This window comes from Nomascus leucogenys, chromosome 18, assembly GCF_006542625.1.
Source record: "Nomascus leucogenys isolate Asia chromosome 18, Asia_NLE_v1, whole genome shotgun sequence".
Lineage (NCBI taxonomy): Eukaryota > Metazoa > Chordata > Mammalia > Primates > Hylobatidae > Nomascus > Nomascus leucogenys.
This window is the reverse complement of record NC_044398.1, coordinates 33,659,733-33,682,817: the sequence shown is the minus strand read 5'-3', so window position 1 is coordinate 33,682,817 and position 23,085 is coordinate 33,659,733. Positions and strand designations below refer to the sequence as shown.

At 43.2% G+C, this 23,085-nt stretch overlaps 1 pseudogene; it reads right to left on the bottom strand.

Annotated features, from left to right (window-relative positions):
- Nucleotides 1-4,139: 4,139 nt before the first annotated feature.
- On the bottom strand, nt 4,140-4,287 carry LOC115831389 (annotated as a pseudogene).
- Nucleotides 4,288-23,085: the final 18,798 nt, after the last annotated feature.

The window sequence follows — 23,085 nt, the reverse complement described above, 5'->3', positions numbered from 1 at the left end:
TAGTAAGTTTGATTTTGTTAGTGCTTACTATTTGCTATATACCCTATATATGCTATCTTATTTAATCTTCCTGCAAACCTCAGTGTCAGGTTTTAGTATTTTTCTCATTTTAACATTAAAGAAACTTGGGCTCAGAGGTGCTCCTCTGAGGACTAATACCTAATGCATGCAGGGCTTAAAACCTGGGTGATGGGTTGATAGGTGCAGCAAACCACCATGGCACATGTATACCTATGTAACAAACCTGCACGTTCAGTGCATGTATCCCAGAACTCAAAGTAAAAAAAAAAAAAAAAAAGCTGGTATGTGGAGGAAAGAGAGTTGATGAGTTGACACCTGGCATTGTGTGACCCTGAAGAAGCCCATGATTTCCCAGCTGACTTGTCGTGTTGCTTAAGATTGCTAATATAGTGCAGTGCTACTGATCCCTATGCTGTGGATTCCATATGCTTGTTGCATGCCTAGGTATGGCCTTTGAGATCAAGGCATTCTTTCTCCCACTTGCCAGGAATGTTGGCTGCTTGTGACTCTCAGCTGAGCTCTTCTCTGGACTTGGCCTTTGTCTGAAAGGAACCTTCTCACTGGCAGTGATGGCCTTCCCTGGAGGAGGTCTGACTTCACTAACTGGTTGGCAAAGGTGGGAGCCTGCCTTCATCTGGGGCAACTCTGAGGGGTTACTGCATTTCAGTCCAATGTCTTCCTCTGGCTAGTTCTTCTTCCCTTACTCCCCATGATGGATGCTGTCTGTGCCCAAGAACCTCCAACATGGAGATCTGACTCAGAGTCTGCTTTTCTGGGGAACTGGGCCGAAGAAATATATTCCAATAAGAACTCTAAAATTAGCCACCCAAATGGAGGACAAGGGCTAGGAGTGAATGCACGAAAAGGAAAGCTAATTGTGCTAAGATGATGTGATTACAGATGACTTACTGTCTTTTCAAATGTATTCCTTTAAATATTTTATACTGTTACAATTTAAAGGAGAAGGAGTGAGAGAGAGGGACAAATGTCATAAAAAGCATTGCATGAATGTGTAGCAGGGAGGGCCACCTGAGAACGTCTGCATTGTCTCTTTTTCTTGCTTACTTTCTGTCATGCCCTCCTGTTCCTGGAGTCCCATGCCCCATTCCGTCTTCCCTACTTTGAATAGAAAAATTGTTTGGAAACCTGGAGCCCTTGTATTAGAAGTCATATATGGTTAGTAACTCCAGCTTTCTAGGTAGGGACATTTCTTGATGAGTTGCCCTAGACAAGGGGATAAAATTTGGATGTAGAAACCCTGTGAAAAATGGGACTCTGTGGAAATGAATAACCATGTCACCTTTGTAAGATTTATCTCACAACTTGTCCCAGAGGCACCTCTCCTTCTGAAATGAATGCTCTGGGCCATAGCCATAAAATAAGGCTTTTTATCTCGCTGCCTCCAGTCCACTTCTAGAGACACATAAACATTCACGATAGTATCCACAGGGGTTTCACATGCTGGCTCTGTGCAGTATGCCCTGGGGAGATAGAGATCCAAGGTTGCAATTTAGATGTTTTTAATGGAATATAATCTCCTCTAGTAGAGAGGCAACATATTGGTGAATCTGGTATTTCTTCTTTCCTGATTAAATCAAAATCTCAGTAGAAAAAAAATCAATCTCCTCCCCCCATTCCATTTATACCACCACTGCTTCAACTTTGATCTTATTACCTCTCACTTGGACGAGTGCAATAGCCTCCTAATAGTTCTCCCTGCTCTGGTTTCTCTCCCACTCCGCATTCAATTCTCCACACTGCTGCCAAGGGATCTCCTGAAAATGCTAATATGATATTGACAATCTCCTGCTTAAAGTCATTAATGGCTCTCCATTTATTCAATATATAAATGCCCAATCAAGGCATTGAAAAACCTTCATGATCCCTGTCTACATTTTCAGCACCCTCACTAGTCACTTTTCTTATGCTCCAAATATTTCAACCACATTCATCTTCATTTCCTGAACAACGCATGCTCTCATATGCTTCCTGGCATTTGCAGATGCAATTCATTCAGTCCAAGATGTCCTTCTGGAATGACTCATCTTTAACATCACTGCCTCTGAGAAACTTTATTTTTCCATTTAACTTTAAGTAACCTTGAACAATCTTCATTTATCAGTCAGGTTCTTAATGGCCGATGACAGAATCCACTTTAGTTAGCTTAAGCAGGAAGGAATCAATTGAGGAAATTAGAAAGCTTACTGAGTTGTTGGAAGGGCTTGGGAAATAAGTTTCAGATTCATTTTCCAGCAGCAGCAGCTCCCAGCACCATACCAGGGTCGGGTTCTCCTGGTGAGGAAGCAGCTTCTGCCTTTGGTTCCAAAACCATGCTGGCCTGCTCTGCTGCCACCATTACCCATGGAATGGGTGTCCCACCCTCTTCCTTGTCCCCTCACATAACTTACTTACAAATCCAGGTCTTGTTTAGATGTGTCTGATTGGTAAAAACAAAGCCACATGCCTCCATTCTAACAGCAAGGGAGATTGGGAACTTTTTTTTTAAAATTATACATTGAGAAGGCAGAATTCAAAATGTGGAGATCTATCAACATGTCCTAAAGATGTTTAAAAGACATGAAGCAGCAAGAATGTCAGCCTTCACTGTCTCTCTCTTTTTTAAAGACAATGATTGTATTTTGCTATTGTTCTCTTTATACATGTGCGCTTTCCTTGCTAAACCAAGGACTTGAGTTAAAGTGATGTCTCACCCATTTTTGTGTCCACAGCCCTCTGGCACAGTGCCTGACATATCAGTAAGTCTTTGTTGATTGTTAAAATAATAGAGCTATGAGAATTCCTTGTCTAAAACTTTTTGCATGGTCAATTATATAAGATGTTATATCTAGTCTTGAAAACTGCACCCCAGTCTGTATGCTCTGAAATGTATTAAACCAAATCTTAAATAACTCAAGCTGCAGGAAACAGGACTGTAAATATGATTTCAAATTTGGCCTCTAGAAGCAAGACTGCAGATTCAGCGCTCATATTCAGTACCATCTTATACAACATGTGCCATAATAAACAGAGTGGCCCTGCAGCAAATGAAGGAGTAAGGCAAGGTTATCTTCAGTGCTCTTTGCCTCCCTTTTCAGCCCTGCTCTCTCTTCTTACCTATGTCATGCTTTCTTGTCTGTAAAGGACTGTCACACCTTTATTTATTTAATGCTCATAGCTATCCCATGTGTTTTTATTATCTCCATGTAATATCCTAGGCCAGATGTTGGCAAACTATAGCCTTGGGGCGGGCCCAAACCAGCTGCAGTCTGTGTTTGCAAATAAAGTTTTATTTGCAGTGTAGCCATGCCCACTCATTTATGTATTGCCTATGGCTTCCTTGGGTTATAATGGCAGACCTATAATGCTATGACCTACAGAGCCTAAAATATTTATTATCTGTCCGTTTATTAGGTCCTGGCCTAAGCCTCTGGAACACAGGTATCAGGTGAAATTGTCCATGCAAGTCAGGACTTGAAACTAGGTCTTCTGATTATGGGTTCCATTCCTTAGATGATCATATTGGGAGTCATCTAAAAACGTGTAGAACTATTTGAAAGTAGCTTTCTCTAACTATAGTGTTCTTTTTTATCTCAGTTGATTCATACTGCTGACCAAGTGAATCAGACGTGGAGTTTATAGCACTCTATATAATGAAAGGATGGAGGAGGGAAGGTACTGGGGTGGGAAATGTCAGTGAAATTCTTATTATAAATACCAGCACAAAAATATTGAGGTAAATGAAGAAACAGCTACAAATGGGGAAGGTGAGGAAGGAGGGGTCAGGGGAAGAGTTACCTTTCAGGTTTAACCCTTTTGTATGATATTTTCAAAAACACTCGCATGTTACTTCAATAAAAATATCAAATTATTTTGGAAAAAAAAAACAAAAAGTAAAGTGGGAGAGAAAGTACAAAGGAAGGCTGTCACTGGCATAGATTACACTGTAGTATAACTTGCTGTTTCTGGAGATATTTAAGGGTATACATCCTGAGAAATGGCTGCAAAGGCATACAACATATCCCATAACGTCATTTCTACTTTACAGAACTGTAAGTCACAAAGCAAAACAATAGCCACACATCCCAAGTATGACTTCTATCATTTGACCAACAGTGATACAAAGGAATGCAAGTGCAGTACCCCCACTACCACAAATTATGCAGTCAGGTTTCCTGCAGACGTCAGCACACCCAGCATGCAATGGATGAGCCTCACTCTGGGAAAGCCACCTTCACGATCATGGTATTTCCCCCACTAGGTAACTATGAGTTTATAGTGGCCTGGCATCTCACCCTTGATTCCAAACACTTTATACATAGGATCATTCACTTTGCACAAACTCTAGCCTGTCACTTGTGACATAAAGACTTTTCAAATTTTAAGAGCCAGATAATAACATTTTGGATACTAGAATATTTGCAAAATCCTAAGAAATGTATGTACAATATGAGCAAGACTAACCAGAAGGCATTGTGTTCATCTACATACTCCAAGCCCCTCTTGGTGATGTCAAAATCTTTTGAGGAATCTGAGACATTTGTTGATGTGGCTAGGCAGAATACTGGCCATCAAAATGTTCAAGTCCTAATCCCTGGAACCTGTATATGTGTTACTTTACATTATGGCAATAGGGATTTTGCAGATGTGATCAAGGATTTGAGATGAGGACAGTATTCTGGATTATCCAGGTGGGCCTACTGTAATCACAGTGTCCTTGGAATAAGGACTCAGGAGGGCCAGAGAAATAGATGTAAGGACAGAAGAGAAGGCAGAGGAAAGGTGCTAAATTGCTGGCAAGAAATGTAGGCAGCCACTCAAAGCTGGAAAATCTATATAACAATCACTCCAACCTTAGCAGCTTAAAACTGCAGCCACTTTATTATATATCTTGAATTTTGAAATTAGGAATTTGGGCAGAGCTCTTCTGGGCAATTTTTCTAGTCCATGTGGTATGCATAGAGGCCATTCAGTGGTCACTGTTTGGTGGACTGATTGGTCCGTATGGTCAAAGATGGATTAATGCATACATAGCTGGCCCCTGAGTGGGGTGGGCTAGGAGGCTGGGCTTAGCTGGGTCTTTTGGCCAGAGCATCTGCATGTGGTCTCTTTAGTATAGCAGCCTCAGGTAGTCAAGACTTATTTACTTGTTTATTTATTTTTGAGATGGAGTCTCTCTCTGTCTCCCAGGCTGGAGTGCAGTGGCACGATCTTGACTCATTGCAACCTCCACCTCTCGGGTTCGGGTGATTCTCCTGCCTCAGTCTCTCGCTACCCATGCCTGGCTAATTTTTTATATTTTTAGTAGAGATGGGGTTTCACCATGTTGGCCAGGCTGGTCTCAAACTCTTGACCTCAAGTCATCCACCTTATCGCTGCTCAAGACTCTTAGAGAGAGTGATTCAAGACAATAGAAAGTGGAAACTGCCAATTTCTCAAAGCCTGGAATTACTTTTGCCATATTTTAATGGTCAATATAGTCATAAACCCACTGAGATTCAAGGGGAGGGGACATAGGCCCTACCTCTCAATGGGAGGCATGCCAAAGACATTGTGGCCATCTTTAATTTGCCATGGAATTGGATTAGAAACAGTGTAAAATGTACCTACATGTGTGTATGAACAGTGTGCTATGGAAGCTCAGAGAAGGCAGAGACCAACTCAGAGTCATAGTTCAAGAGCGAGCTAAGCGTTTGTCAGACATTTCAGAGGGTAAAGCATTAAGTCATGGTGTCACAAAGGAGGTGGTCATATTTAGGAAATAAGAAATTAGGTGTGTTAGAGTGGAGGGGGCATGGAGAAGGGAAGGGAGATGATGATGAGTGTGGCGTTGATATAGTGGTGGTACGATGAAGACAATAATAATGTAAACAGAATTAGCCATATATTGTGCATTTTATTTCATTTATTCAGATAAGTTCTGTCTCTGTTGCCCAGGCGGGAGTACAGTGCTGGGATCATAGCTCACTGCAGCCTTGAACTCCTAGGCTCAAGTGATATTCCCGAGTAGCTAGGACTATAAGCGTGTGCCACCACAGCCGGCTAATTTCTTTAATTTTTGTAGAGACAAGGTCTCGCTATGTTGCTCAGGCTCACCTGAATCTCCTGGCTTCAAGCGATCCTCCCTCCTCTGCCTCCCAAAGTGCTGGGATTACAGATGTGAGCCACTATGCCTGGCCTTCAAAGGTCTCTTAAATGCAGCAGAATAATCAGGTGACAACAGCTGTGGGTTAGAGAAAGGGCAGAATGGATTGGGACTGGGGGCCCAGGAGAAGAGGATTCTGACTGAAATGGAAGAGTCTTGGTCTGAGAGGAGGCAAAGCAGCACAGAGAGACCAATATGCCTCTCTACCTTTATCTACCACAACCCTCCTACAGCCCTGTGAAAAAACCATGGCATAGGCCCTGAAGTAAGGAGTACAGCTCTGCCAGTGGTATATTCTCTCCTGGGCATAGAGCTGTATTGGCCAGGAACAGCCAAGAGCAGACAATTTGGGTACCATTTAGGAAAAATACTAAGGGTGAAGAGGCCCAGCATGGTGGCTCATGCCTGTAATCCCAGCTCTTTGGGAGGCTGAGGCAGGAGGATTGCTTGAGGCTAGGAGTTCAAGACCAACTTGGAAAATATAGCAAGACCCTGTCTCTACCAAAACGAAACACACACACAGACACATACAAGATTAGCTGGGCTTGATGGCATATGCCTGTTGTTCCAGCTGCTCAGGCTGCTGAAGTGGGAGGATCGCTTGAACCCACTAGTTTAAGGCTGTAGTGAGCTATGATCATACCACTGCCCTCCAGCTTGGGCAACAGAGCCAGACCCTGTCTCCAAAAAACAAAAACAATAAAAAATTAAGAAGAAAAATTGGGGAAGAGGATGGGTTGCAATGACATGGAGACTCCACTGGGCTCTGGAGAAAGGATCAGGGTTTGCACAGGTAGGTGAGGTTCTAAGCTGCAGGGAAATGAGGGTGGAGTGGGAAGAAGTCACAGAAGACCCTGGGTCATTATGGTCCCATTATGTTGAGGATGGTGGACAAGGGATAAAAGGGAGGAGGGCTACTTAATTACTTGGTCCCTAGTCCCTCTCCCGGGAGGTGAAGCCTGAGGTTAGGATAGGGGAGAATGCGAGAGTTGCCCTCTGGGAGCTCAACAAAGCCTCCAGAGAGAGTATGAGGCAGACAGATATTTCTAGGAATCAGATGGGAGAGTGGGTATAAATGAATTGCTCGCCTTTTTCTCAAAGTCATCCAACTTATCACGAGGACAATGCTGTGAAAAGGACATCTTGGAAAACCCAGAACAACATTTTTTGGAAGATAAAGTAAATCCGATTCGTTGAGATGTTTCTGTGTGTTTGGAGATAAATCACATTATTGTATTTTATCAGCAGATTGGTGGGCAGTTTAACAGCTTAAAACTGGCAGCAAAATGGAAAGGGTTCCTCGTATCTATGAATAATCCACTATTTTATGCGGGTTTCTGGACAGCTTAAATCAGGACTGTGCAGAGAAGCACAGAGTGATTATGTAAATTGGGATGGCTTGTTGGGGAGTGTTTGCAGAGCGTGGGAGGGAGAGGTAGTGAGGGCAGAAGGGAGGGGGAGCAGCAGTAGGCATGGTGGGCACTTTTCCCCTCAGGTAGGTGCTGTCTTGGATATGAGTGCTGGCGTGCTGGGGGACACACAACCATGAGGTCAATGTGGTGCCTCTTACTGAAGCATCCATTTAGTGTAACACAGTATTTAGGAATGCAAGCTCTAAGGTTGCACTGCTTGGTTCCCATCCTGTATCTACCACTTACAACACTGGAGGAATCTTGGTTCTCTCCTGTGTTAAGTGGGGTTAATAATTTCGCTTACCTCACATGATTGTTGTGGGGATAAAGGAAGACAAATGTATGAAAAGTTCTTAGAACAGTTTCTGATACATAGCACACATGGATTTCCCTATTATGGTTGTCTGCACTTTTTGTGTTTTATATTCTGTTCAGACATGGAGGTACAGGGGCCATGATAGTCAGGCCCCCCTTTGCTTCCTCTAATGAGACAGAATCAAGGCATGAATTTTTCCCTCACTAAGTCACAATCATGCAGATACCAGCATGCCAGTGAAGAAGAAACACTGACTTCCTAAACAGAGAACCTGGGTCACTGAAATTGCACTGGGGCTGTTCTGGTCTTCACTTTTCATTGAGATGTGAAGGTTTGGTTCTAGTATTACAATGTCACTGGTGTAGGAAGCCCAACTGGGAGTCATGTAAGTGAGTTACAGCTTCAGTTCTGCCACAGCAGAGCTGGGTGCCCTTGGCCTAATTAGGAGCACAGTGGACAGAAAGAGTGGGATCGGGAAGCCTTCACTGGTAACTACCATAATGCCCTCCAAGTCCTCTAATGTTGCTTTTCCGAACTTTTCCACAATTCTGTTTATGCCTTTGTATTCTCCACTGGACAATATAAATAATGATACTAATAACTTTTAATCAGCACTTATTCTATTTTAGTTATGTTTTTAGTCCTAGTATCTTTTAGATCCCACAGGATCTGGCACATGGTAGGCACCTAATAAATGTTCAATAAATGATTAGATACAAGAATAGATGACCTCTGTTTGAATCACACACTTGCTTAGTTTAGGGACTTTGAGCAAATTTTTTGGTCTCTCACTTTAGTTTGCCCATTATGCTGGGCACACATTAGGCACCCAGTGGATTTTGTTTAATTGAAATATCCTGCTTCACCATTGCTTGAGGGAACAAAATAGGTTGTGATATATGATTATTCCCAGATCTTCATCCCTGGCTCCACATTTATATATCTACCTCTGTTCAGTCTTTCAGCTTAGATGTGCAGTAGCACCTCAAGACTTACGTTTAGACATGACCTCCGGACGTCTACCTCTGGCAAATCTTCTCCCTGTCTCCTCCATCTCAGCAAGTGGCATTACCATCTACCCAGTTGCTCAAAACAAAAATGTAGGAGTCATAATTCTGTTTCCCCTCTCAGCTAACAGCCAATCCATCAGCAAATCCCCTAAGCTCTCTGAGTCTGATTTCTCCTCACCCTCTCCACTACCTCAACCCTTGTCCAAGCTACCCTCATTTCTTACCTGAACTATTGTGGTTATCTCCTAAATAGTCTCTGTGTTTTTACTCTTTTATACTCATCCCTTTTCTACTCTTAAGAATCCTAACTATCCCCAGATCCTTCCAGGAAAATGACAGATGGAATGGAATGATGACCTACTCAGCTGGAAGACTGGGGAAAAGAAAAGGCAGGATGTGGTGTGTGTGTTTGTGTGTGCGTGTGCACATGTGTTTGAGGAGCAGAATCCTGGAGAGGGGGAATTTTAAGAGAATCGATGTCCTATGACAGGGAGCAAGAGAGGGAATCCAAAAATGGTAGCAGGCAGCCCTTAAAAAAGGGGCAACCACATAGATAAGACAAAGAAGGTGCCCTGGAGATGAGCTTAGCAGGGAGGCATCCATCGTTATGTGCTCTGAATGGGCTGGATAGGCTGCTCTGGCAGGAACTACCCTGTCCATTCACCAGGCTCTGAATGTTTAATTGAATAACTAATACTAAGCATTTTCTTTTTTTTTTTTTTTGAGGCGGAGTCTCGCTCTGTTGCCCAGGCTGGAGTGCAGTGGCGCAATCTCGGCTCACTGCAAGCTCCGCCTCCCAGGTTCATGCCATTCTCCTGCCTCAGCCTCTCCGAGTAGCTGGGACTATAGGCGCCCGCCACCACGCCCGGCTAATTTTTTTTTGTATTTTTTAGTAGAGACGGGGTTTCACCGTGGTCTCGATCTCCTGAGCTCGTGATCTGCCCGCCTCGGTCTCCCAAAGTGCTGGGATTACAAGCGTGAGCCACTGCGCCCGGCCAGCATTTTCTGGATATAGGCACTACCATCTCATCCTTTTGATGGAGGTTTAGGACATGAAATTAAGATGTGTAATAAAACACTGAATCTCAAAAGAGAATGGAGGCTAGGTCTAGGTCTGCAGCCTTCTCCCAGGAGCCTCCATGCTCCCTGGACATATTTATCAGCTCTCTTCCCATCAAACCCTGAATTCAGGATGTGGAGATTGGTTGGCATGTGTTGAACGAAAACTTTGCACTTTATGGGCAATTCTTGCCTCCATCATATGAGGCTCGAACACCGGGCTGCCCAAGGAGAGGTCTCTGTTGAATATTTATAAAGCCTAAAAGAGTATTGTAGATTATGGGACATCCACATTCCCGTCAGTGATCCGCTTTGAGATCTTAGAGAAGCCTCATACAATCTCTTTGTGTCCCATTGCTACAAAATGATCAGTATTGAATTTCTACAGCTTCACATTGTACTGTTATGCAAAGATTCCAAATATCCTTCCAATTGGAGATAATGTGTCAGCTCTGATCCTCTTACAGTGGAAATAAAATACAAGGTAAAGCGAAATGGGATTCCCAGGCTGCAGACCTCAGCTTAATGTGAATAAACCTCTGGCCAAACATGAATTTTCAGTTTTCAGAGTGTATTTAATTGAGAGCTATGGCTTATTTTGTTCCTTGAGCTAAATTGGGATCTGTACAAATAAAGAATGTGAAAAACCATAGCTGCAGTCTTAGGAGAGCTCCAGTAAGAAAAGAGAGAAATTGTGTTTATAAAACCACAGGGTTGAGCTGTTCTTCCTTTTTTTTTGGATTATTCTTCCATTTCTTGGTCTTTTTTTGGCCAGAGTGCCAGGGCCAGTGATATTCTGGAGCCATCTATATGGAGCCAGGAGACCAGAAGCACATCCTGTCCTCCTCCTTCGTTGGGATTGTTATGAGCTCCAAATCAATGTACAAAATTTGTCCAGAGCCATAAGAAAGGCAGTTGTTCATCCTTCCTCCTTTGCATGACAGTTGTATCTGCCCTTTCTTCCCTTTGGTCTATTGTCAGAACCAGGGAGCTAAAAGTGTAATGCCATTTCAATTTGTGCTTCTGAAGCTTGAACCAGGCTGTGCTGTTTAGGTGAAAGGCTTAAACACCTGAGAATAATCTTAGGGTATTAAGTAAAAATAGCTCCCAGCATTTTGTGCTTAAAATGGTAACTCTATGTGTCCAAGGACTATAGTCTTCTATATTTTCTAGCAAATAGAATTGCTGGGATGCTTGAATCTCAGAATTGGAAGTGATTTGGAGGTTAGCTCATCTGACTTTGTAGAAGAAAAATGTCAATTGCAGAAAATTTTTCCATTTTTGTAAACTAGCACTACTTCTCCCCAGCTTTTAGACTCAAAGAAACAAAATCCACAACAAGGAGGTCTCCCTTGTTTGCTCTTTTTCTTTGCTAGAAAATCTCAGTACTATGATAGATGTAGGTAGTGAGGGAAACCTGCCTTCAATCTGGGATGCCTAAATGTCAGGGAAATCTGCTGAACCCATCATGGCCCTGTTGTAATAGATTTTTTATGCTCATCAATTTTTCTGCAGCAGTCAGCCTCGAAGGCCAATCGGGATTCCAGAAGATGAGGCTGAATCGTGACAGTCCACCTATAGAGGAGGGAGAGCTCTTTGATATTCGTGTGCTGTGGCCCCTGCTCTCTACAGAACCTACTGACAGCCATTCCCAGCAGGGCTCAGGGCTGTTTGGAGGCTGCACACTTTTGTTCTGTAAACAGGGAAGAGGCATGAGCAAACTGCTTACCCGATTCTGAATCCAGCCTCCTTCTCAGGTCATACACCCTACTCAGTCTGTGACCTAATTACCCCTTCATTTCAGAGGAGTAGCAGCAAAAGCCTTCTAGGAAGCCAAGCTGAGACAGGAAGAGGAAGCCGACAGGTTGCGGCCAGTTGATCCAGCCCTCTTCTCATTCTTCCTCGCCTCCTTGCTCTTTTCTCTGTCACCAGTGCATCTGAAGACAGTGCAGTGAGAAACTGCTGAGCTAGACATCTTTGAAATATGCCCTTTGTAAGTCATCACCATCTGTAGTCACAGTGAAGGGAGGACATCAAGCGGAAGTGGCCGCCTGCTCTCAGAGCCCAGTCCCCGGAGACTGCAGGCAACGGAGGAAAGATGTTCTCCTGCCTGTCAGCAAGGGCAGACAAATGGCTGTTGCATTTGTTGAGATGTGGGGCTGATCCCAGCAGCTGTTCAGGCCCTCAGAGGGCTGTTCAGAATGTGCTGGAACCTCCAATCAAGCTGTTCTCTGCTATGATTGCTGGTTTTAAAAAAGCTGGCTGCCTGCTTAACTCATATTTCTATGGCTTTTTAACAATTATGAGGACCTGGCCTGGCGCGGTGGCTCACGCCTGTAATTCCAACACTTTGGGAGGCCAAGGTGGGTGGATCACCTGAGGTCAGGAATTTGAGACCAGCCTGGCCAACATGGTGAAACCCTGTCTCTACTAAAGCTATGAAAAATTACCCAGGTATGGTGGCAGGCACCTGTAATCCCAGCTATTCAGGAGGCTGAGGCAGGAGAATCCCCTAAACTGGGGAGGCAGAGGTTGCAGTGAGCAGAGATCGCGCCATTGCACTGCAGCCTGGGCAACAAGAGCAAAACTCCTTCTCAAAAACAACAACAACAACAACAACAAGAACCAATTATGAGGACCTTCCAAACACATGCTGCATTTCATTCTTGTGGTAGCTCATGTGAGGTATGAACTAGTTAACACATATATGTTCATATGTATATGAACATATATATGTTATATATATGAACATATATATGTTATATGTATATGAACTATATATGTTACAACATACATATGTAAACTAGTTCATATATAATAATGTAGTCTATATATACACATATGTAATGTAGTCTCTCTCTATATATAAACTCAGAAAGGATAAATGACATGCCCCAAAGCAAACTCAGTAAGTGGCAGAAAGCTCCACTATCCCATGATGTGGCCTCACCTTCCTGTTGAGCCTGATCATTCACAAAGTCCGCTGTCCTGGTCACCTTTCTGTAGCATATATCAGTGGTTCTCAAACTTGAGTGTGCATCAGAATCCCCTGGCATGCTTGTTAAAGCACACATTGCTGGTAGTCACCTCCAGACTTTCTAAGGTTTAGGGTGGGCCTGAGAATTTTTATTTCTATCAAAACACCCTGATACTGATGTTGGTCCATCAGCCACAATTTGAGAATCATTGGTATCTAGAAAATCACCTTTTTGTATTATAAAACCATTGTTAGTTTGCTGATTTTGGAAAACATTTCCATGTATATTAAGCAGTTTAATGTCAATGTAGGCCAGGCAAAGTCATGGGTATTTAATTTAGAAAACACCTGTGGAGCTTCCATTGCTAAGATCAGTCTTGACTCTTTGCCTCGTATTTTCTTTATGTGGGGTAACCTCCAGCAGGCATCATTCCCTTCAGCAACCTGTTTGATTGTCTTAGTTTTGGTTCCTCCAGAGGTGGACTTTGAGACAAGGATTCTAGTGCAACAGCTGTTTGGAAAGTTTTGAAGATATTGATAAGAACACAAGGCCTTTTCACCCCTGGAGCAAAGCCTGTTTCCTTATTTGTTAGCATATGTGCATAAATTAACTTGCAGAGATATTTGTGAATAAACTCATAAAAGCAACAATGCACACACAAATATTTTATCTTATTCTTTTGTCCTCATAAATAGTTGAAAAGCCTATACATTATTTTGCAGCTCAGGAAAGGAACGGAATGCACCCCAACTTCCATGAAAAAACAAATGTAACATATTTCTTTGAACATGAGGGTGTGGAGAGCCAAAGGAGTGCAGTGTGGGCAGTTGAAGTAGTGTAGGACACATGGGGTGGATTTATGGGGAACAGAAAAGACTCATGGTCTAGAACAAATACTCAGGGATAAAATGAATAACCCTACTTCAACCTTTAGACTAGAAAAGAGGCCCTTTGGCTTAAGGGAGAGAAAGAGAGCTGGAGAAATGATAAGAACACTGATATTGAGAACCCCAGGACCCTTCTACTGGGTTCAGTCCTGGGAAAGTGGCTGGATTGCCGAGAAGAAACGGCAGTGGGTCAGGGACTTTAGCTGCAGGATGGTTCTCGTGTGCCTAGAATGGCAGGGAAGCAGTGGAGATAGGCCCTGAGTCTGAAGAACACGAGGACAGGGTCTGTCTCAATGACCCACGGCCAACTCACATGAACCAAAAATCTAGGGCAGGGCAGGGTGACAGACATCTCAGCTTACATGGATAGATGACTTTGGGGATCTGGATTTCTGTCCTGTTGCTACTTTGGCACTACATAAGTCTCTTGGAAATTATGCTATCTTAAGCTGCAACTGAGTCATTCATACAAAAGGTAAAGAAAGTTATATTCACTTGACAGTTGAGTTTGTGGCTAGAGATTCAAGCCTGAGACCAGGTAAGTTATGCTATGGAGTTTGAGGGCCACATGGAAGTGTGCCTTTGTCCGTTGGTGACCCACAGGTGACAGTGACGGGTTCTCAGAGAAGGTCACCTTCCCGGAGGGGTTAAGGCTTGAGTTAGGGGATAATAGATAAATATATATTCAATATATCTTATAGATAAACATATTAATGATATTTCCATTTTTAAACATGATTTTGCCAAATGCAGTTTTGCCAATTACAATATTTTCCAGGACCGTAAGCCTGTGCCTAGTGAAAAATTACTAGAGATTCATTTCATATGTAACACCATTCCTCTCTTTCTAACAATTTTGTGCATCATTAAGGCCAAGATCAAGTTCTTTTTCTCCAAAACTTAGCTGGCAGGCCAAGCCCATGCTATTCTTCCCCCCCACCCTTGGCTGTTTGGAAAGATTGTCAGTTCTGCACATTTTAACACTTTCGATCATGCATTATGTAGTTTTGTTCTCTCATCAATTCATTTGAGTTATTCTTGTCTTCATGGATGGATTGTACCTCTGTGGAGGTTTCACTGAGTAGACATTCTCAAAGGTGAGGACCAGTCAAGGTTCCACTTAAAAGAAAAAAAAAAGTTTTTCTAATTCTCACTAAGATCTTGTGTGTATTGAAGCGGCTCTAAGTGCTATGCAGCTATTATTGTAGCCCATATAGTAGGTGCTATTATTATCCCTGTTTTACAGATGAACACACATAGATTGAGTCAAGAACCCACTGAAGACAATCATCAGAGCTGAGAAAATGAACTAAGAAAAAGATGCATGTGGCTATAATTAGAAGACAAACAATTTGCCTGCTCTCATTTGGCTGAGCATTTTAAAAATCCTTTTCAATAGGTAAGTATTGAATGTTAACATGAGAACCTCTGTGTAGGTTGGTTATCATTTCTTCTATATAGGTTATGCTGAAGTTAATGGTCTAGTAACCATTTAATGGCTGGACCTTGCCATTCTCAATAGATCATTTTGCACAAGACCCCAGCAGGTGGTGCTATAACTGGCAAGCAGCTTCAGGCATGCCCCATTGCTCTCAGAGTGAATTTTCCTATGTCCCTTGGGAGCCTGGGGCGGTGGGGTGGGGGTGGGGTGTTCCTTGCAGAGAAGGCTCTTACTCCTGTCTGTCTAAGCGCATGTTACCCACACAGGCCCTCCTCTGGCCCATCTCTGTGCTGCTGTGTTTGAATTGCTTCCCATTCATCCCACTGGGGGACAATCCTAGGGTTATAGGGATAGTCAAACACATGACAACCAGCCCAGCACTGGACAGATGAGGTTGAGACTGGTTTATTTATCACACACACTCATGGCCTGGGGAGAAAGACACTGTGCCACACAGGGCCACAACGGAGTTGAACTTGGGAACAGAGGCTGTGGGAGGCAGGCTCTGTGGTGTCAAGAAGATAGGGGGACTCCTGGTTCACACAGGGGATGTGGTTAGTTTTTCTGAAATTTTTTATGGGCTAGGGGGGAACTAAGACTACCCACGCAGGGATAAGGAGGAGCTGCACCTGGTCCATTTGGTGACAAGGGTCTTTTGGCAAGGGATTCTTTTTTTTGTTTGTTTTCTGAGATGGAATCTTGCTCTGTTGCCCAGGCTGGAGTACAGTGGTTTGATCCTGACTCACTGCAAACTCCACCTCATAGGTTCAAGCAATTCCCCTGTCTCAGCCCCCTGAGTAGCTGGTATTACAGGTGCACACCACCACGCTTGGCTAATTTTTGTATTTTTAGTAGAGACATGGTTTTGCCATGTTGGCCAGGCTGGTCTCGAACTCCTGACCTTGTGATTGCCCGTCTCGGCCTCCCAAAGTGCTGGGATTACAGGTGTGAGCCACCGTGCCCGGCCAAGGGATTCTTATCCATGGTGTGAAGGGAGAGGAGAACTTGTGGTTAGGACATTCCAGGCCCTCCCGGTTCTGCCATGTATCAAGGCAGCAATTAATATTGAATCTTATTGTTAGGCCTTAAACCACATGCTGTTGTATGGCCCCACATGAATGTTCTTGTTTTATGTCTATATTTTTATTCTAATTTTTTTTTTTTTTTTTTGTAGAGATGGGGACTTGCTATGTTGCTCAGGCTGGCCTTGAATTCATGGCATTAAGAGATCCTCCTGCTTTGGCCACCTAAAGTGCTGGGATTTTTAGGTGTGAGCCGCCATGCCTGGCCTAAATTTTTTTTTTTTTTTTTTTTGAGTTGGGGTCTTACTGTGTTTCCCAGACTGGTCTCAAACTCATGGGCTCAAGCAATCCTCCTACTTCAGTCTCCCAGGTAGCTGAGATTACAGGTGTAGGCCACTATGTCTGGCTATTACTATTATTATTATTATTTTATTTATTTATTTATTTTTTGAGATGGTATCTTGCTCTGTCGCCCAGGCTGGAGTGCAATGGCATGATCTCGGCTCAGTGCAACCTCTGCCTCCTGGGTCCAAGCGATTCTCCTGTCTCAGCCTCCTGAGTAGCTGGGATTACAGGCACCTGCGTCATGCCCGACTAATTTTTGTATTTTTGTAGAGATGGGGTTTCACCATGTTGGCCAGGCTGGTCTTGAACTCCTGACGTCAGGTGATCTGCCTGCCTCGGCCTCCCAAAGTGTCGGGATTACAGGCATGAGCCACCGCGTTGGGCCTATTTTTATTATTTTTTAAGGGATGGGGTTTGCCGTGTTGCTCAGGCTGGCATGCAGTGGCTATTCACAGACGTGATTATAGCACACTATAGCCTCAGACTCCTGGGCTTCAAGCCCTCCTTCTGCCTCAGCCCTCTGAGCTCTTCAGCTAAGAACATAGATTTCTGGCTCTTCCAGTTCTTGCCTGAGACTTACTTTAGAATAGTTTTTCAGTTTCTTTCAAATTGAAAGAAGAGATTACTGGCACTTGGGAGGGGAAAAATCGAAGGATGTGTTCATTATTCAGTTCTCAAACCTTCCCAGGATTCATGTTGTATTTCTGAAACTAGACTACTAGGAAGCTCCAGATCTGCTCTTTGATCAGATGACCCTGAATAGTTAGGGTTCTTTCAGTTCCACGGAGAAAGAATCGACAAGATCTTCTTTAAGCATAAAAGGGGAGATTTGTTAAAAGCACACAGATTGGTCTAGGAGGGCACAGGACAGAGAGACGGCCAGCCCTCAGGAATGAATGGGAACTAGAAGCGGAGTGCCCGCAGTGTTTGCAGACCTTGCCCACCTTCCTCGCCCCTGAAGGCCACCTCATTCCTCTTTCTTTGCAGTCAGGCCTTGTCTGCCACCAGGTCACTTGGTAGAAACCATGGTAAGCCCTCAACACGGCACTTGGATTTTCATTTCCTCTTTTCAATAGGTTGGACCAACCTGAATGTTCTCAGTTCCAAATTGAAATTTCCTGAAGAAAGATGTCTGACTTGTTTATCTTGAGTCACTCCTGGACCAGTGATCTGGAACCAGGGTGTATTAATCAGGGTTCTCCAGAGAAGCAGAACCAATAGATGTGATTATGGGGGCTGAGAAGTCCCATGATCTACTGTTTGCAAGCTGGGCACCCAGAAAAGCTGGTGGTGTAATTTTAGTCTGAGTCTGAAGGCCTGAGAACCAGGAGCACTGATGGTGTGAAGTTCAGTCCAGAAGGAGAGGAAACCAATGTTCTAGCTCAACCAGTCAGGCAGAGAGAGAGAGAATTCCTTCTTCCCTCCCTCCCTCCCTCCCTCCCTCCCTCTCTCCCTTCCTTCCTTCCTTCCTTCCTTCCTTCCTTCCCTTCCTTCCTTCCTTCCTTCCTTCTCCTTCCCTCCTCCTTCTTCCCTCCCTTTCTCTCTCTTCCTTCCTCCTTCTCTCTTTCTTTCTTCTTTCTTTCTTTCTTTCTTTCTTTCTTTCTTTCTTTCTTTCTTTTTCTTTTTCTTTTTTTCTTTCTTTCTTTCTTTCTTTCTTTCTTTTCTTTTCTTTTCTTTCCTTCTTCCTTCTTTCTGTCTCTCTTCTTTCCTCTTCTCTCTCTCTTTCTTTTTCTTTCTTTCTCTCTTCTTTCCTTTTCTCTCTCTCTCTCTTTCCTTTCTGTTCTATTCAGGTCTTTAATTGGTTGGAAAGGCTCATCCACACTAGGGAAGGCCATCTACTTTACTCAGTCTACCATTTCAAATGCTAATCTTATCCAGAAACACCCTCACAGACACATCCAGAAATTATGTTTAACCAGCAGTTTTATGGGCACCCAATGATCCAGTTAAGTCGACACATAAATTAACCATCACACAAGTAGTCTGGATCACCATAGACAAAATAAAGTCAGGAACCTTGGCTATGTCCATGTGAATTGGGTGGGTGGTAGAGGGGGAGGTTTAATAGGAAGAGCTAGGTTGTCATGGCGTTGGTGACATGGTCTCCAATGCCATATATTGCATGGCGTTTCTCTAAAATAATAACATTTCAATTGAAGATATCATTCATTATGTTCTTCCACTATCTGCATTGAGTGAGATACATGTGGGTTTGAATTTTGTCTTGTAACTATCTTGAATTAGGCAAGTTACTTAACCTCTAACAACTTCAGCTTCTCATTAATGAAGTGGGGATAATATGCAGGATTGTCATAGGAATTAAATAACATACTATTCGGAAAGTGCTTGCACTTAGAATAGAAGACACTCAATGAACAGTAACTATTATCATCACTCATCACTAATTTAATGCTAATTATTATTATTTCATGCAGCATGTTCTCAGACCAACATTGACAAAGGCCATTCAAATAAATTGATACTTTCCTTTTGACTGATGGTGACAACAAGATTGCAAGCCAATAGGTGCTCCAACAGGAATGACCCTCATCTCTGAAAAACATAAAATACACAATTATGTTTTCATGCTAACGAGGACTGAGAAGTAGTAATCTTTAATTTTTTCTTTTTTTGTGTGGTGACATCTACTAACCTCCATCTAGCATTCTGTGGTGGGAAGATCCCACAATGACACTTCAGTCTGTGGTTAGATGTGAACCTGTGGGCAAACTGAAGCTTGTCACTTCTGTCAAATACATATAACTGAGAGAGAAGTACCAATTTAAGTTGGGGTATGCTATCTGCTTTTTACATACAAAAAAATTCTTTAAGGAGGATGTAGAGCTAGAACAAAGAAAAAAATTATGTTGCAATTTGGGATTCAGTACTGTATTGAAAAAGAACACGAGAAGAAAAGGGGAGTATTTTATAATTTACTAAGATATAGTTCTCAGCATCCTATTTCTCTTTAACCATAAAAACAGTTTCCCTTTAGGAAACACACCCATGGAATGCCTATTTCAAAGCCTAGAGAAAGTTTGCTTTTCCTAAACCGTCACATGTATGTCTTTAGCCAGCCTGTTGGGAAGCTATCCATTTTTACTTAATGGTAGTTTTCCTTAACTACCATTTTTGTCTTCTATCTTAAGTCAAGGTCTTATTATACTTCTTTTAAGCTTATTTGTTTTAAATTCGTTCTCCCTCTCTCTATACATGTAACACATATTATATATATTATAGCATAATGTCCTTCAGGTTCATCCCTGTTGTCACAAAGGGCAGGGTTTTCTTCTTTTTAAAGGCTGAGTAGTATTCCATTGTGTATACATACCACATATATACCACATTTTCTTCATTCATTCATCTGTTGCTGGACACTTACATTGATTCCACATCTTGGCTCTTATGTATAATGGTGCAATGAACATTAGAGTGCTGATATGTCTTTGAGTATCTGGGGTTCTTAGACCTTTTCTAAGGCTGTGTCCAACTCCACTCCTCTTGCCCCCTCCTAGTGGGGAAGTCTTAGAATTTGATCCTGCAAAGCCAGGCCAGGTGCTGAGAGCCTCCTGTTTATTTTCCCTAGGGCAGTGTCCTGAAGAGTTCAGTGTTGTGCAGCATCTCCCATAGCAGCAGAGTCAAGCTGGCTTCCACACTCCTCCCCTGCTATTGAGATCCTCATGCTATCTGTGAGAGCCTGTGCACTCCATGCACAGGGATGTGCCATCCGTGGTGGGAGCATGTCAGGTTTTGGGGGTGCACATTGGCTGGTGGGGGAGCTCTGTAAGCAGTTTATTCTGCAGGGTTTGTGGGCAAGACTACTTCCAGAGGCAGTAACCTGGTTAGCAGGATCCTTGGCTGGTTGTTGAGAACTGCATGCCAATTGCTGTCTGCTGCCACCCCTGCTCCTAGCTGGGTGCCACCCCTGCTCCTGAATAGATGATTCACCAGTGCTTATCCCCTCATTGTTCTGAGTGAAGCAAGACAGAAGTGGTCCTTCTGGACTGTGTCCCATAAAACTGGGGAGTCTTGCATTCCTTTTACTCTGACTTTTCCTCATGAGAGAGAGCACAGGCCCAGAAGACCTATCTCAGCATAGGTCTGTGCTGCCTTGGGGAAAGGGTAAAGTAGATAAAGGGAGACTGTTTTTCTTACCCTCTTTAATTCATCCACTCTAGGAATTTTTTTTCTCCACCAGGTGCTAGAACCTCTCAGTTAGACTCTAGGGTTCCTGCCATTTTGGGTTATCTGTGGATGATTACCAAAATGGGTGTTTCTTGGTAGGGGGGATGAGAGCTGGCATCTCCTATTCTGCCATCTTGTTGGACTCGTTTTTGCTGAGTTGGACATTTGGGCTGTGTTTGGGAACTGATGACATGGGTTGTTGATGAGATTGAATGTGGGGGAACAGGGGAGAGGTGAAGTAGATGGGAAAAACTTGAGCAAAAACTTGAGCAAAGAAAAGAAATATCTCATAGGCATTTAAAAAATTGTGCTTTTTCTTTAGTGTGTGATTCAATATTTCCTCAGTCTCCCCAAGAAATCTTTGGTAAAAGTCAACACTAAGTACTAATGTATGTGGAGGTGGATGTGCTCCTGGGCCAGGGACAAAGCCCTGATTATTGCCTCAAGAATGAGGGCTGGGTTCTCTGTGGGAGGCTCACTACCTCTGGATGACCTCAGGAGTCAAGGTCTATCTTTCTCCAAGCAGTCCCCTCGGATAGCCCTAGAGAGAGTGAGAGAGATGATGATCCTCTTCTGAGTTTTGAAAGCGCTGAACTCATCGGAAGGCAGTGCTCTAAGCCTGTGGTCTGAAATGATGGATTAATGTATCTGGCTCACCCACTAGAGTACGAATTACTTGACGGCAGGATCTGGGCTTTCTTGCTCCTGTATCCCCAGTTTTGACCAGTGATAGGCCTGGAAGAAGTGCCTGGTAAATGGTGGAAATGATGTGTCTGGTCCAGTTCTACAAATAGCATCTTCGGTATATTTGCTGTTAGTATTGGCGTAATATATTAACATAATCCTGATGTAGAACATTTAAGGGAGCCATACTAGGCAGCTCTGAGATCTTCCTGGCCAAGCTATCTAGGGCCATAATGCTATTGGCTAAGACTTTCCGTAGTTTGACATTTTGCTTATGGGTCTAATAACAATGTTCACCTCTTTTTGTGGCAGCTAGAAAGCTATATTTTTCTTGGCTGCTGACCTGCTTATCCCATTTGGGAACTTGGGATCCAATTAGGCCTGAGGATGTGCAGATGAAGGAATGAGGTTATAACCAGGTCAGCCTTTCTCTTGAAATAGTCATGAAAAAAAACTCCTAAGCAAAGTAGCTGTGAAAAAGGTTTTAAGATACAATAGGAATAAGCTAAGGAGAGAAATGAATCTTTAGCTATAAGTAAAGGGGTAAAAAGGGCAAAACCGGGTGTTTGTTCAGTAGAATGATACTTGCCACCCAATTGAGAGAGGTAGGGGTTAAGGGTGTGTGTGTGTGTGTGTGTGTGAGAGAGAGAGAGTGAGTGTGTGTGTGTGTATGTGTGGCCACAGACTTGGCCTTTCTGGCTTTCTTCTCAGTAAAATCGGGATAAAACTTTTTTAGGGTGAGATTTCTGAGGGTGCTATAGTTGGTTTTTGCTCAAGCATACAAGATAGCTTCTTACTTGGCTGATTTGAGGATTCCCTGATGCTGTAATTTCTATATCAGTGTTCAGTACATAAAATGACCATAGGAGGGTGAAAGTGTAGTGCAGTAGTTAGACTCCTGGGCTTTAGAATCAGACAGAGAGATTCGTGATGTGATATTTGGGTAGCCTTCTACTTAAAGAGCAAAGTTCTTCTTAATTAACTTATATCACATTAGACATTTATGTCAAGTGGGCACTTCATGGAGTTTGAATCAGGACAAATATTAATAATAGATCTATCTTCCAGGCTCATGTCTCAGTTCTGTGACCTTGAGTAAGTTACTTGGCCTCTGTGAAACCTGGTGACACGGCTTGGACGTTTGTCCCCTCCAAATCTCATGTTGAAAGATGAGATACCCAATGTTGGAGATAGGGCCTGGTGGGAGGTGTTTGGGTTACTGGGGTGGACCCCTCATGAACGGCTTGGTGTTCTCCCCATGGTAATGAGTGGGTTCTCGCTCTGTGAGTTCATGTGAGAGCTGGTTGTTTAAAACAGCCTGGCATCTCTCTTGCTTCCACTCTCACCATGTGATACACAGGCTCCCACTTTGTCTTCTGCCATGATCGTAAGTTTCCTGAGGCCTCACCAGAAGCAGATGTCAGTGCTATGCTTTCTGTACCACCTGCAGAATCATGAGCCGCTTAAATCGCTTTTCTTCATAGATTACCCATTCTCAGGTATTCCTTTATGGCAACACAAATGAACTAACACACCCTATTTCCCAACCTGTAAAATGGGAGACATGGTTCCCTTTGTAGGGT